Source organism: Pelecanus crispus, chromosome 18, assembly GCF_030463565.1.
Source record: "Pelecanus crispus isolate bPelCri1 chromosome 18, bPelCri1.pri, whole genome shotgun sequence".
Taxonomy (NCBI): domain Eukaryota; kingdom Metazoa; phylum Chordata; class Aves; order Pelecaniformes; family Pelecanidae; genus Pelecanus; species Pelecanus crispus.
The window spans coordinates 8,630,559-8,644,496 of record NC_134660.1 but is presented as its reverse complement, the minus strand read 5'-3'; the positions used below and the strand labels follow the sequence as shown (position 1 = coordinate 8,644,496).

The 13,938-nt window shown below is 44.1% G+C and overlaps 1 pseudogene; it reads left to right on the top strand.

Annotated features, from left to right (window-relative positions):
* The first annotated feature begins 11,854 nt into the window (after window positions 1-11,854).
* On the top strand, window positions 11,855-12,818 carry LOC104027656 (olfactory receptor 6C76-like; annotated as a pseudogene).
* The last annotated feature ends 1,120 nt before the right edge of the window (window positions 12,819-13,938 follow it).

Sequence of the window (13,938 nt, the reverse complement as noted above, 5' to 3'; positions counted from 1 at the left end):
GAACTAAAATGTTGACTTTTCTGCAGGTTCCTGTAGCAAACTGATTCTAGAAACCTCTTTGAGAAGTACATATCAGTAATTTTATAAAGGTGGCAGATTATTTAGATCATGATTAGGCAGGCAGAAATACTGCCACCTGATTGTGTGATCTGTGGTCAATATTTGACTTACATACTTGGTTGCCTGTTCTTCCACTTGTTTATTCTGAGATTATGCTTCCAAGTCTTTTCCAAAGATTCATTATTTTCATTATCTATCAAAGTAAAAATTAAAAATAAAAGGGCTCTCTGCCTTTTACTGTATTTATTTGTTACTATGAAAGAGATGTTTTATGATTACAAAATTTACTTCTTCTAAAATAAAGAGGTTGAGGGGGTTTGTGTTCATGTTTGTTGTGGCTCCTCTGACCTTTATCATAGCACCATCACCATAGATCAGCATAAGCAGACCTACTTGCTATTTATATTCTGCATCTTTTATGTGATTTACATGGTTGATATACAATGCCTCCCTAATTTCTGACATGAATATCCTCATCAAGAATATTGATTCTTTCATTGCTTCAGCTGATCTTCTGTGTAATTTGAAGCATATGATTTCCTTTAATTAATCATTGTTTGAATGAAAACAAAGCTTTATAGAAAATGTTTCCTATATGGTTAAACTAATCTTGGCTAAAGGTTAGGTATCCTCATTTAGATAGTCACCTTAGCCTCTCTTCTAAGTTCACCTTTGAATGAAAAACTCAACTGGTTTTCACTAGCAAAATGGCTTCTCATAAGGAGGTAATTTTAGTGAATTCTGGCCTTTTATTCTCAAGTAAATCAGAATTCCTTTGAGAAGAAAGAACCCTTTAAAATTATCGCCAGAGGTTTTATAGCTCCCTAAGGATTTTTATATGCATTTCTATCTTTGGAAGCCTCCTACTCAGTAGGTAGCAACCATGAAGAGTCATTGAAAGTGTCAACCTTAACATATGAGTTAGAAGCTTAGACATTGTTGTAAATGTTGACCTCAGACCTTGCCTCTCTCAGTGTAATAAAATAATTGCTACCAGGATAGGTGCTTTAAGAGGGCATGCAGAAGGAAGTGTGGGCTTGTAGACAAGAGTATGTACTGTTTGCAACACAGGAAAGTGAGGAATGGGTTTGCTTGTATGGTTATTTTTTATTTTGAGGAATAATAATTTGAAATAAAAATGTTCTTTTAAAGTAGTGGTAAAACATGGAAAGCTCCTATAGGAACAGGCAGGGAATCAGACTCATATGAATGGGTAGACCTGTTCAGAGACACCAGCATAAACTACCAGATTTGATTTTACTGGCCCTATTTATCTCATTTACAATGTTTCCCCAGAAAAATTATGAAGATAAGATGGAAAACCAGACCACACTGAGAGAATTAACCCTGTTGCAGCTCATAGACATGTGGGAACTCCAGGCTTTCCTTTTAAAAATCCTACTGATGACTTCTGTTTTAACCCTGGTATCATCTTCTTCACCTGAATTGATGCATGTTAAGGAATGTTATAAGCGGCCCCTACCTCCAGCAGCTCCACAGCCTGGTGATTCCTCCTGCCTGGCCACTAGAACCAAGCTTAGAGATCCAGGGTCTCCATCCCAGGTCAATGGTCATGGCTGCTGTTTTCCTGTTTGCAGGCTCAACTGGTAGTGGGGCTCAGTGTGTATCCCATAGTTATATGGACACACATGTACACATGCAAAAGGACACTGACATGACCGGTCACACACACTGCCAACAGCCAAGGCACTGCTGTCAGCAGCAGCAACACACAGGACCCACAGCACACACAAGTGCAGACATCCATGTCCTTAACTCCTCTGGGGCTGTCAGAGACAGAAGGTCACTATTGCAGATACACACACAACACTCTCAGAGTTCACAAGCCACATGGATATTTGCAGATCCCCTGAGCACTGGTAAAGCCCCTCTGTTCTCCTGGTGCCCCTGCCCGGATCCTGGCCCTCTGACCTGCCCCACGGGTCCCCTACTTGCCAGCTCACCCAGCTGGATGCTCTCTGCAAACATGCAGCACTCACACAGTCATCCCACTGGCACCTCACACTCCACACAGGTACCAGCATGGACCCCCTGCCCAGCTGATACCCCTCCCCAGATCTGGGGCCTCCTACTAACTGGCTGGTCCAGCTTTAAGTTTTTTGGTGAACACACACCCTCCACACACACACACAATTTGGGGAAGATACAGATACTCACCCCCTGCAGCAGCCAGCACCAGGCACATGGGCTGTGACCTGCATTCCCACTTGTGGTGGGTTAAACGTGGCTGGATGCCAGGTGACCACCAAGCTGCTCTATCACTCCCCCTCCTCAGCTGGACAAGAGAGAGAAAAATGCAAGGAAAGGCTCGTGGGTCAAGATAACAACAGGGAGAGATCAGTCACCAACTACTGTCACGAGCAAAACAGACCTGTCTTGGGGAAATTAGTTTAATTTATTACGAATCAAATCAGAGCAGGATAATGAGAAATAAAACCCAATCTTAAAACACCTTTCCCCCACCCCTCCCTTCTTCCCCGGCTCAACTTTGCTTCCTCAAATGTATGTATTTTTCTTAGATGAAATAGTGCAGGAGTTATTAGTAGTTAAGAAAGGATCACAGTTAAGAGTGGAAACTAACACACAAGAATTTTAGAATATTCAAGGTAGTAAATAATGCTTAGGCCAGGTAAGAGCGTATTAGCAATGCATGCCTCACTGATGAGTACCTCCTCAAAAGAATACAAACCTGTAGAACTTCAAGGACTGACAATGGAAATATCCTGCTACAAAGAAGGCTATAAAGATAAGGGAAGGCCACAGGTGTGAGGCCAGCAGTGATAAAAGGGAACATCTTGCCCCAGAAGATGCTGAGAAATTGGGCAATTGCCGAAGCATGGTAACTGGGGGAAAGGTAATTCTGGCTGGGGGAGATTGTGACCACTGACTCAATTGAGGGACGAAAAGACTACACCCCCCAACACACACACTCCTTTTGAGCCTGTGTAGTGAATTAAAATCACACTGTAGCTTTACAATTAAGTGGAAAAGATACAGACCAATGGAAGAAGAGGATGCTCAGTCAGTTCAATGATTATGTATTAGAAAGGTGTTGTGTGTTAACTATCACATATAAATGTCAAAATGAACTTCAGTAGGTGTGCTTGATTTGTGGAAATATTCCACCTTTCAACCTGCGCAGAATAAAACAATGTCTCCTCTCTAAATGTACTTTGTGTGTTTCAGGAGTTATTTTAAATTATAGGTAACAACTTCACTCCCAATTTTCTCTACCTCGTTCCCCCTGTTGTGGTTTAACCCCAGCCGGCAACTAGGCACCAGAGTGGTGCAGGGGGATGGGGAATGGGGGTTGTGGTCAGTTCATCACACATTGTTTCTGCCACTCCTTCCTCCTCAAGGGGAGGACTCTTCACACTCCTCCCCTGCTCCAGCATGGGGTCCCTCCCACAGGAGACAGTCTTCCATTAATTTCTCCAGTGTGAGTCCTTCCCATGGGCTGCAGTTCTTCACGAACCACTCCAGAATGGGCCCCTTTCACGGGGTGCAGTTCTTCAGGAACAGACTGTGCCACTGTGGGTCCCCCACAGGGTTGCAAGTCCTGCCAGCAAACCTACTCCAGCCTGGGCTCCTCTCTTTCCATGGGTCCACAGGTTCTGCCAGGAGCCTGCGCCAGTGTGGGCTTCCAATGGGATCACAGCCTCCTTTGGGTGCATCCACCTGCTCCAGTGTGGCATCCTCCATGGGCTGCAGGTGGATATCTGCTCCACTGTTAACCTCCATGGGCTGCAGGGGACAGCCTGCCTCACCATGATCTTCAGCACTGGCTGCAGGGGAATCTCTGCTCCAGTGCCTGGAGTACCTCCTCCCCCTCCTTCTCCACTGACCTTGGTGTCAGCAGAGTTGTTCCTCTCACATATTCTCACTCCTCTCTCTGCTGCTGTTGTTGTCCAGCAGGTTTTTCTCCCCTCTTCTTAAATGTGTTATCACAGAGGTGCTACCACTGTTGCTGATGAGCTTGGCACTGGCCAGTGACAGATCTGACTGGCATTGGCTCTATCAGACATAGGCGAAGCTTCTAGCAGCTTCTCACAGAAGCTACCCCTGTAGCCCCCCTACTACTAAAACCTTGCCATGCAAACCCAATACACCTATCCAGCTGCCTGTGCTGAGCCCTTCATCTCTTCACTGATGCCATTCCCCCCAGGAAATGGTTTTGAGATACCCACTGTTCCTGCCCCAGCAGCTGGAAGAGAGAGAGCCCCACTGGCTCCAGTAGCTGGCACCAAGACCACACTCAATCTGGTAGCTGTGTTGGGATCCCACTGGCTCCAGTAGGTGACACCACAGGTCAGAGGCTCCCACAATCCTAGTCTGACTTCAGTAGCTGCCACCAAATCTACTTACGCTGATCCCCCTGGTAGCTGGCACTTAGTCGCCGCGGCACACATACACATGGGGTAGAGTGAGATTACACAGAGGGAGTTATGAAAACATGTAATAAGACAGGGCAGACTGTGGTGGTCAAGCACAGAGCTCAGCCAGACCAGCACTGACTGGCCCAGTTTTAAACCCAACAAGCCTCTTTTATGCCTCTTTTCTGTCTACCCCCCTCTTTGTTGCTCCCAGCTCCCCCTCCCCTGCACTTTCCCTCAACAGCTGGCACGGTCCCATGACTCCATCCAACATCCTGGACACTCAGGTTTGCATCCTTACCAGTTGCAATGTCCTGGTTGCCTATAGCTTCTTGAGAGCTCATCAATTAGTGTGACCTTTGTTTCTGGGTATTGGTCAGGTTTTATGACTCTGTGTGTTTGTCTCCCTCCCTTTCCTTATCTTGTCAACTGTATGTTGTCAGACTCCTCCACACACCCTTACCAATTAATGTGACCAACCAGGTTTATTCTCATCACCTTATCATGTATCAGGTTTATCTCAGTATGTTCTTGTTTATGGCTCCTTTGATCAGATAGCCTTAAAAGAGCAGACACCCTCCTTCCATGTAGCCTGACACTCCCCCACTGACTGGTAATATCAGAAGCAGCTGCACCACTCCTCACTCCCATATGGGTCCCTGAATGGGCCCCTCTGGGGGCTGCACACATTGGGGCAGGATCCTGAGTCCTCTGGGCTTTAAGCTTGGAGGTGGGTGGGGGTGTGCAAGGAAGGGCTGCGGTTGCTGGCCACCCCATCAGAGGCAATAGACATGAACATATTGAGGCGCTTAAGATCAGTAACACCTCTGTAACTGTAACACTTTGTACAGCCAAGTCAAGTTGTTTGGCTTTGATAGCTGCATCTCTCCAGGCACCAGGTCATCAGACGTCTGTGGCCAGATGGACTGTGCAGTTTTGGTCTCACTCCGGCACAGCTGAGTGATCTGCACTGGCAACCTGCTTTGGGGTTAGCTCTGTGCTGACTGCTGAGTTGCACTGCAGTATCAAAGACAGCTAGGCCTAATTCTTAGTTTTTTGAACCAGTGGTAGTTCTGCACCATTTGTAACTGTTGTAGGAATTATTCACTACCTAGACCATGGTAGGAATTAAGTGGATACCACCTCTACAGGGCTCATCCCTAGGTTCCACTTTAATAAAAGAATCAAACAGAGTTCCTTCTTCTGCTATGTTTAATATCCAATAGTAGTTACAGCTGGAGCTGGGTGCCTCTGAAGAGGGACCCTGTCTTGTCTGTTGTTACTGGCTTTTATAGTCTATAGGTCGCTTGATTTCCTGATGGCATTTCTGCTCATCCAATCCTGTTTGTGGAGTCTGGGGTCTTCTCTTCTGATTTGCTCTTGCAGCCTCCAGGCACCCTTTTTTTTCCTGTGTCTTGAGACATTTCCTTATCTCTTTTACAGAATATCCTGTACTTAAATTTGTACTTACACTTGCTTACCTACCAGCTACATTTCCATAGATAAAAACTAAAGTTAAAGTACAATTCATAAAGCCTAAGGCTTCATTTACTTTAGTCACTAGTGCTAAGCTCTGGCACAAATCAGTTTCTCACTACAGTAACATTAGACCACATTACACATTCTTTCACAAATTATAAGACATTGCTGTTTTCCTAATTAAGGTTGTAATTTTCCTTCCCATACCCCTCCATTTCCAGTGAACCATTGCTTTATAGCCAATATCATTATTGATTCGACAGCAGAAAGTGATCTGTTACTTACTGGAGGTCTTGTGCATATTTTGATAAGCATCTCTTTTCATCCTCCAAACTACAAAGCCCAGTCAACTAGGCCTGCTGTTGGAGCTGTTTACACCTCTTATTATCCTTCTAATGTTCTATTAAGAGCTTTGCAACCCAATTAATCCAATTTAGCCAAGGATTTACTAGCACAGGTTCCATTTGGATGCCCACATAATAATGCCCTAGAAGTCTGGTTACAACTTTATCACTGTGTGCATATTAACAAAGGATCAGTCCCCCCTCACATAAGGATTATATATGCATCCTCTCAGGAATACTGACAGCTCAATCAGATCCTGCCAATTACAAAACTGTTAAAGTATGTCAGGAGCGTCTGCCATCTCCAGGAGCCTCCTCCCAGAACCCTTCTGCCTGGCTGCTGGAGCACAGCCGGGTGCCCCCATGCCAGGGGTCTCCGCCCAGGATGAGGGATGCAGCTGCCACTTTTTCATCTGCAAGTTCAACTGGTAGAAAAGCTGAGCACATACCCCAGACACACATGCAGACATAAAAGGACATTGGCAGACAAGGTGCTGCCACCAAACAAGGTGCCGCCATTTCCAGCACCTACACATAGGACTTGAATAACATATGCCCTCACCAATCAGTGTGACAACCAGGTTTGGTTCAAATCACTGTCTCCCTTATCATTTAATGGTCAGGTTTGTGTCCCTGCATATTCTTGTTTATGGCTTCCTCCTATAATAATATTAATAAAATTATTATTGTTGTTATTATTATTAGTATCATCTTTTTTTTTTTTTTTTTTTTCATTGAAAAGGTCCTTGACCAGATACCTTTAAAGGAGAAGACATTGTCATTCCACATACCCTTACAGGAGGGATCAGCATGAGTGAGGTGACTGAGGAGCTCAGTGCCAGTGGCTGGAGCAGGACCATGGGTCCTATGACCCTTCATCTCTGAAGGGAGGTGTGGTCCAGCCTCTTTCACTCTTCCTCCTTCAGCATGTTGACCACCTCTGGCTTCAGGCTGGCTTCTCTCATATTCTGTTATCCTGGTTGTGGTGTTCATTCCCAGGGGTTGTGACCATGGTTTGAGAAACTCTGCTAATGAATAGTCTGTAAAAACTCCCAGCTTCCTTCTGGTCACTGGGTCAGGGCAGCGGAGACACCTGTGTACCTCTGACTACCACCTGTAGACCTCTGAACAGTCATCAGAGACAGCCCAGATGCAGGACCCTCTCAGAGACCAATGATTTAAACACTTCCCTGAATTCCAGAGTCCATACCAAGGAAGAGATGGTATTCTGGGACCCCACATCATGGACCCTTAAACAAATGGGGAGCACCTGTGCAACTCATTTGTTTTAAAGGAGCACATTTCTCCTCCAACCCCCCCAGGTCAGCTATGGCACTTGCACACCTAGACCTGGAAGCACATTGCTGGTTCTGAACCCCAGCATTGAATTTCACTCACTTGTTTATCTGCAGGAACATGTTTTGCCTAAGCCAGTCACCTGGGAGGAAGTCCTCTCCTCTGGTTTCACACATCTACAGAACATTTGTCTATGTCGGAGCTTGTCAGCATAATGCCTTTAAATCAGGCTGGAGAAACAAGGCCTTTGGGGATCTTCCAATTCTGACACTCCCTTAGACCAGTGCTTCAGGAAGAGAGGAATCCTACCGCCTACTCACGTGATGACATCTCCTCTGGCTGTGGTAAAGTACCAAGGGATGAGCTAAAAATGCAATTCAGTATCCTCAGCCTAGGCAGCTACTGCCTTACTTGCATTGTGGGACACAGACTTGGCCACCCAACTGTGGTCCCAGCTGACTGTGTGTCTCTGGATGACCCTATGCCATGTCTGCCAGCCCAGTGCAGTCACCTGGGATACCCTAGAGAGCAGCATCCCTTGAGGCACTCCTGAAGTGGGACAGACACCTTGCAAAGGTAGGTTCGTCTCAGGTGAACTGCCCACCAGTGTTGTCTGCTTCTCTCCGTTGATTACAGAGTGAGCTAACTAGTTAAGACTTGACTAAATATTACCTGCCTCAAGTCATGGGGCTGTGCTCCCCTTACAGTACAAGCAGTCTCAGCTGCTTCTTTTTCCCGCACAGAAAATCTCCATCTTATTTCTGCTCCAGTTATCACAAGGTTCCTGCATCTGCACATAGTCCGGAAGTGAAGCACGCCAGCGCTCCAAGAACTTTTTAATTAGCCCTGTGGTGACAGAATCTCAAATCTGCTAATTACTATTATTCTTTTTTGAATGACCAGAAGCTCAAGGTGATTTGAGATTTTCTTTTCTTCTTGAATCTCAGCACTTGCCTTAACTCAGGCATCAGGAATCCTATAAAGGCCTTGCTGGAGTCTTCTGTTGGAGGTAGGTTTGCATCCCCTGCTCCTCTGAGTAGAGCTATGCGGTATTATCTTGTAACTTGACAATGACATCTAGGAGCATTTGTGAAGTTGGATCACAGAAACAGCACGTTGCTGGAGGCATTTACTGTTTCTGACAAAAATACCGAAAAGAAGACTTAATTCCACACAGTGCCAATGATAGTGTATATGCAGAGGAAAGAGAGTATCACTAGGAAAGAGAAAATGACCTGAAAATGTTTGCTTAGCATTTGTAATATATCTTACTTAATGGAGACAGCTTCAGAGACACTACCCACATGTTGGGACAGGTCTGAAAGAAGACAATCTATGTTGCACTGTTGATAACTGTCTTAACAGCATTTCTGTCTTTCATATTTTCACCAAAGCTCGATCTCACTCTTACGCTAGGGAGATTACTGGGGCAAAAGAGAAAGGCTGGGCTTGAATTGAAAGCAGATTGCCTTCTCTTCTCTCCCCCCATACTTGTGCAAAAATATTCTTGTTTTATGGAACATGAAAACAAAGAAGTCTCTGGATTGTTACAAAACAGGATTTCATACCAGAAGTGGTTTTCCTATTTGGTCCTGTGGAAAAACAGCAGTTTGCAAGCAGAAAATAGGAATATGTTTATAAGGCTTTAGAACGTGGTTCTTAACTGGCACTAAGGAACTAACTGTGATAGGAAAAAATAATTACAGAATCCCTGCAGAGTATTCACCAAAGGCAATGGAAAAGTGCAGAAAGTTCTGGTCTCTACAGTTCTCTGACATTCCATTTTGGGAATAAATTACCAGTTTGTAGGGGAAAAGAAAAAAGTCCTGGTTTATTCTGCATATGACTTTTCCTTGTAAGAAATTTGATTTTTTTTCCAACTGAATCAAATAAAGGCAGTAACTGCCCGTCAAGGAAACGCTGGAGATAGGATTGCATCCCCTGCTGCTCAGAGTAGAGCTCCGCTGTATGATCATTACATTTAGACTCCGGACTGACCTCATCAACATACACCTGAAGGGAGGGTGCCAAGGGGACAGAGCCAGGTCAGTGGTGCCTACTGACAGGACCAGAGGCAGTTGTCACAAACAGAAATGCAAGAGATTCCATCTGAATATAAACCCCCTTTTTCTTCTGAGGGTGACTTGAGCACTGGGGCAGGTTTCCAAGAGGGGTTGTAGAAGCTCTCTCCTTGGAGATATTCTGAACGGGACATGGTTCAGTAGAGCGGTATCATCGTTAGTGGAATTCCAGCAACTACTGAGCTGAATTGTGGCTCGGATGGAAATTTACTGTTTACTAAAGCAAATCATCTCATGATCCTATAAAACAGCAGTCTTAAGTGAGGCCCTTTGAGCTCTCCTGGACTGCAGCGGGCTGCACCAGCACCTCCCTCTGAGTGGAACACCTCTCACAGCTAGCAAAGCTAGCAAACTCTCAAACTTTCCTACAATCAGATGTCCATTGCCAAAGACTGACAGTGGAGCCTGGGCTGAAAACCTTCACTCCTTGAGGCTCAGCCCTCGGCCATTGAGAAATGCCAAGACATTCGATGTGAATATTTCAGTGAACTTGAGGGGAATTTTTAACAGGTATACCTTTATATATATATATATGTATGTATATAAATACATACATATATATTCATGTCTACATGTATGCATGTGTAAATCAATTTAAGTAGTCTGTAGATGTCTGATTTAATTTCAAAGTGAGTCTTATACTGCTGCATTATCCTTATTCACATAAACCGTTGACCAAGTCTGAGACTAAGATTGGACCCAGCCGCACCTCGACTCCTCTCTGAGAAGGAGTTTAGAAAGCAAGGGGGTCTGTTCTGAACCTCGTGACTCAGCGGGAGGGTCCTCCTTATCCCCTGCATACACAATCTCTTTGTGAATCATTCCAACTCAGTGTAACACAATTTTCCTTTATGCACTTCCATGTAGTAATAGAGTGAACTTTGCCATTTGAATGTTTAACTAAGTCGCTGTTTTGATCAATTTTGTCTAATCACTTTGTTAATTGACTGATGTTTGAGTCCTATTAAAATATCACAATCAAATCCTGCGATTTGCCACAAGTAAATTCTAAACTGCTACTAAATCAAACTGTGTAAAGTCAGTCATTCATGACAAATTAACAAATTAATCTGCAGGATTCACACATCTGTGTTCATGACACCTCGTACATCTTGCTGCCACCTGGAAACTGATGCAGACTGGTAACCTACAGTAATTTGGAAGTTATTGTTATTATGTTACCATAAATACAGGAAAATGTGATTTAAAAGTAGAGCACTAAAACTTGTATTTGTCTGCTAAGTCAGGAAGCCAGACTGGAAAACAGAAATTAGTCAGAAATGTTAAGGTATGCTTGCAGATCCTGACCTGTAGTACCACAAATATGACAGGGAAGGATCTAAATGTCATCTATCATCTAGGGTCAGGACCTCAAGAGTGAACACATACTGGTACTTTAGACACTCAGCTTAAGATCAGCAGAAAGTCTCTCTGGAGGTATTGAATCTCTGCCTTTGGCAACGCAGGGAGTACTGAGGAGTACACTGGTATTTAGACAAGTCAGGTCAGATGAATCACATTCAAGATTTCTATGGAAAAGGGTATGCCATCTCATTTAGAATCAGCCCTCAAAGGTACTATACTGCATGGGCTCTGGGGTTTGTAATGGATACTAGTAAGAAAGGTACTCAGATTCTGTAAGGTATTAATTAAAATACCATTTTTTGAGCTAATATGGAAAGGGAAAGGGAATAGTATAGCTAATCTTAACATGCTGGGAACCCACAGTTATGAAACACTGGATGGACTTCTAGCCAAGGCACAGCCCATTGCACAGATCCTGTCTGTGGAGTAATTCCCCCACATTATGGTACTTAGAGCTTTTACCAGATTTTCCTAAGAAGTAAAAAATGCTATTCATGATTTCTACTGTCCATCAAAAGGATATCCACATGAGAACATGTTGTTTCACTTTCAGATGAGGACAAGAACATGCTGGTGGCATCATCATTGGTGCCAAGTGGGAGCTGCCTAAAGGCTGCTTCATTATGATTTGCCAGCTGTTTGTCCTGTGGCCAAGTGATATGTGCAGCACGGGCAGGTGCCTACTCAGGTCAGCTGTTATGTAGATCACTCACTTTTTTGGCTTACAATAGTCTTCCAGTTAGGACCACTATATGTACCATGTGATTATGCTTTCATTTCTGATTCTTGGAACATCTTTAACATCTGTTTTTAAACTAACTTTCAGCTTTTAGAGATGAATCAGACAGCCATGGTGGAGTTCATTCTCTTGGGACTCACTAGCAATCACTGTTTGGAGATCATCCTATTTGCCATTCTCTTTGTTGCCTTCCTCCTGATCCTCCTTGGAAACATCGCTGTCATCACCATCACACTGGTGGACCAACACCTTTACATGCCCATGTATTTCTTTCTCAGGAATTTCTCCCTTGTGGAAATTTGCTTCACATCTACCTTCATGCTGAGGACGCTCTAAAGCCTCCTCACAGGAGCAAAACCAGTTTCCCTCTCTGGATGTTTTCTTCAGTTATCTGTTGTCTTCATCCTGGGTATCTGCACTTTCTTCCATGTAGCTCTCATATCCTTTGACTGCTGCATGGCCATCTGCCACCCTTTGCATTATACCACCTTCATGAGCAATAAGTTTTGTCTCCAGCTGGTGCTGGGCTGCTGGGTGGTGAGTTTCTACTTAATGTTCTCCCCACTGACAATTATACTCCATTTGCCATTCTGCAGACCCAGCATCATCAACCACTTCTACTGTGATATAGCAGCACTGCTCCAGCTGTCCTGCACAGACACAGGCCTCAATTAGAAAGTAATGCTAGTGACAGGTGTTCTAATATTACCTGGCACTTTATCAGTAACTGTCTTTTCCTATGCCTACATTGTCCACACTGTCACACACATTCAAGTCTTCAGAAAGCAGGAAGAAAGCCTTTTTCACATGCTCTGCTCATCTCATTGTGGTCACCATTCTGTACAGCAGCTCCATCACAAGGTACCTCCAACCAAGCCAGTGGGGTGGGAGAGATTTTAACAAAGTTGAGTCCTTCCTCTGCTGTGTGATTACTCAGCTGTGAAACACTTACATCTACACCCTTCAAAATGAACAAGTCAAAGAGGCCTTGAAAGATCTGGTGGCAATGTGTTTTGTAGGCTCTGATGATGTTTTGACATCCAGAGCCACAAAGCAGTGAGTGCATGCAAATTACTTCCCAGCAGAGTTCCCCATACCCTGGGGGGTGGGGGATAAAGATGATGCATGGGGATGGATTAGGTGGAATTCACCTCACTAAAGTGTATGAAGTTGCTCTGCCCTGACTACATACAACATCTCTTTGACTTAATCAGTTGGAAGTAGTGACATTTGATCCATTTGAAATGAGGTGTGGTGAAATCCAAGCCAGACAACACAGACATGTTAATAAACTCTTTAGACTTCTATAGGAAATTAAAATCAATACTGTATATACCTCAGATAGAGATGCCTAACCTTCAGAGCAGACAACACATCACCACACAGAAACTTCCTGTCATGGTGCCTATCATTTAATTTACAGAAAGGTATGTGGAGGTGCGTGACGGATTCCTCCCTGATTTCTACAAGCAAATGTTTTGATGGTGGAAGCTGGAAGTTCATGCCCCACTAAACAGTTTTCAAATGCAAAGATCATTTTCATGTGTATGTTAACAAATTGTCAGGACCCTGAGAGCACTAATAGGCCCTTATGTCCTTGACCAGCATCACCTGGGGCCTCCACCCACACCCTTTAAACATGGATGCAGGAGCCTCATTTAAGCACAGGCCTGGGCATTCAGTCCCTACCTGACCTCCACTGTAGCAGTACCACTCTCCATTTCAATCATATGCCCATGTTCTAAAGTCCACAAAGGAAACCCTTCACTATTATCAAGTTCTTCCAAGAAATTATTTCTGTCTCCATGTCTGCTTTAGTAGAATAGAGCTTCGGGGTTCTCAAGATGGTCTGAGTGTGGTTTTGATCTCTTTGTGTTGTTCCATAAATTGTCATCCCCTGCCTTTGGCTTTCTTAGGAAAGAAACTTCATTTCTCTTTTCTGCTTGCAGGGGGCTGACCAAAATGAAAACTTGATCAAAAGGGAGTACTTTAGACATTTCCACAACATAAAATTATATTACTGTAACAGGAAAAAAAGTAATCAAGAACTTTGGCACTGACAGCAATGGTTTATATTTTCATGCTAATATTTGAGCTCATACTCTTTTTCAGAATTGGATACAACCTTAGGAAACAACGCTTTAGCTCTGACCACTCCTCCCATGGACGTGCTATGTGGA